The sequence below is a fragment of the Tachyglossus aculeatus genome, unplaced genomic scaffold (assembly GCF_015852505.1).
Source record: "Tachyglossus aculeatus isolate mTacAcu1 unplaced genomic scaffold, mTacAcu1.pri scaffold_221_arrow_ctg1, whole genome shotgun sequence".
Classification (NCBI taxonomy): Eukaryota; Metazoa; Chordata; class Mammalia; order Monotremata; family Tachyglossidae; genus Tachyglossus; species Tachyglossus aculeatus.
In genome coordinates this window covers 32134-34426 of record NW_024044937.1, presented here as the reverse complement: position 1 = coordinate 34426, position 2293 = coordinate 32134, and positions in this window count along the sequence as shown.

Here is a 2293-nt window from a genome sequence, read left to right as displayed (position 1 = left end):
CTCAATAAATACGATTGAATGAATGAATGAATGTGTATATGTTTGTACATATTTATTACTCTATTTTATTTGTACATATTCATTCTAATTATTTTATTTTGTTAGTATGTTTGGTTTTGTTCTCTGTCTCCCCCTTCTAGAGTGTGAGCCCGCTGTTGGGTAGGGACCGTCTCTATATGTTGCCAACTTGTACTTACCAAGCGCTTAGTACAGTGCTCTGCACACAATAAGCACTCAATAAATACAATTGAATGAATGAATAACAAACAAAAACTCCTCACTATTGGCTTTCCAGCATGGCTCAGTGAAGAGAGCCTGGGCTTTGGAGTCAGAAGTCATGGGTTCAAATTCCGGCTCCGCCAATTGGCAGCTGTGTGACTTTGGGCGTGTATATATGTTTGTACATATTTATTACTCTATTTATTTTATTTGTACATATTTATTCTAATTATTTTATTTTGTTAATATGTTTTGTATTGTTCTCTGTCTCCCCCTTGTAGACTATGAGCCCACCGTTGGGTAGGGAGCGTCTGTATATGTTGCCAACTTGTACTTCCCAAGCGCTTAGTGCAGTGCTTTGCACACAGTAAGTGCTCAATAAATACGATTGATTGATTGATTGATTGATCGGAAGGTTAAGTTTTCAGAACGGTCACAGCCCTAGACTCTGATGTGTCTGGCATTTTTATTTTAAGCTGGCAGCATCCCTCCCTATGGCCCCTGCTGCTGACACAATGCCTGTGATAATAATAATAATAATAATAATAATAATAATAATGACAATAACATTTATTAAGCACTTACTGTGTGCAAAGCACAGTTCTAAGTGCTGGGGGATTACAAGGTGATCAGGTTGTCCCACGGGAGGCTCACAGTCTTAATCCTTATTTTACAGATGAGAGAACCAAGGCCTAGAGAATAATAATAATAATAATAATAATAATGACGACATTTGTTAAGCGCTTACTATGTGCAAAGCACTGTTCTAAGCGCTGGGGAGTTTACAAGGTGATCAGGTTGTCCCACTGGGGGCTCACAGTCTTAATCCCTATTTTGCAGATGAGGGAACTGAGGCTTAGAGAATAATAATAATGATAATAATAATAATGGCATTTGTTAAGCGCTTACTATGTGCAAAGCACTGTTTTAAGCGCTGGGGAGGTTACAAGGTGATCAGGTTGTCCCACGGGGGACTCACAGTCTTCATCCCCATTTTACAGATGAGGGAACCGAGGCCCAGAGAATAATAATAATAATAATAATGGCATTTGTTAAGCACTTACTATGTGCAAAGTACTGTTCTAAGTGCTGGGGAGGTTATAAAGTGATCAGGTTGTCCCACGGGGTGCCTCACAATCTTCATGCCCATTTTACAGATGTACTGAGGCTCAGAGAAGTGAAGCGACTTGCCCACAGTCACACAGCTGACGACTGGCGGAGCTGGGATTCGAACCCATGACCTCTGACTCCAAAGCCCGGGCTCTTTCACTGAGCCACGCTGCTTCTCTCCACAGGGTCTGGGAAGCAGGGGGCAGGGGGGAGATAAGGAGCCCTCCAGAAAAATGCTTTAGGATTGGGTGGCCTTGGGGCACATCGACAAAGCGACCCTTTGACCGGCATCACATTCTGCTGGATAATAAGTGAATAATAACTGTGGAATTTGTTAAGCGCTTACTATGTAGCGGGCACTGAGCTAAGCACGGGGATAGGTAGAACGTAATTGGTTTGGACACATTTCCTGTCCCACACTGGGCTCGCAGTCTGAATCACTAGGAACCGGCAGAAAAATCCTTTCCTAAAGACCCGAAGCTCCTCCTCTGGACTGTGAGCTCCTTATGGGCAGGGGACTTGTACTTCCCAAGCGCTTAGTACAGTGCCCTGCACACAGTAAGCTTTAATTCTATTTGTTCTGACGATTTTGACACCTGTCTGCATGTTTTGTTTTGTTGTCTGTCTCCCCCTTCTAGACTGTGAGCCCATGGTTGGGTAGGGACCATCTCTATCTGTTGCCGACTTGTACTTCCCAAGCGCTTAGTACAGTGCCGTGCACACAGTAAGCACTCAAGCTATAATTCTATTTATTCTCACGATTTTGACACCTGTTTGCATGTTTTGTTTTGTGATCTGTCTCCCCCTTCTAGACTGTGAGCCCGTTGTTGGGTAGGGGCTGTCTCTATATGTTGCCGACTTTTACTTCCCAAGCGCTTAGTACAGTACCCTGCACACAGTAAGCACTCAATAAATACGAATGAATGAATGAATTTGATTGTGCTCGCCCAAGCACTTAGTACAG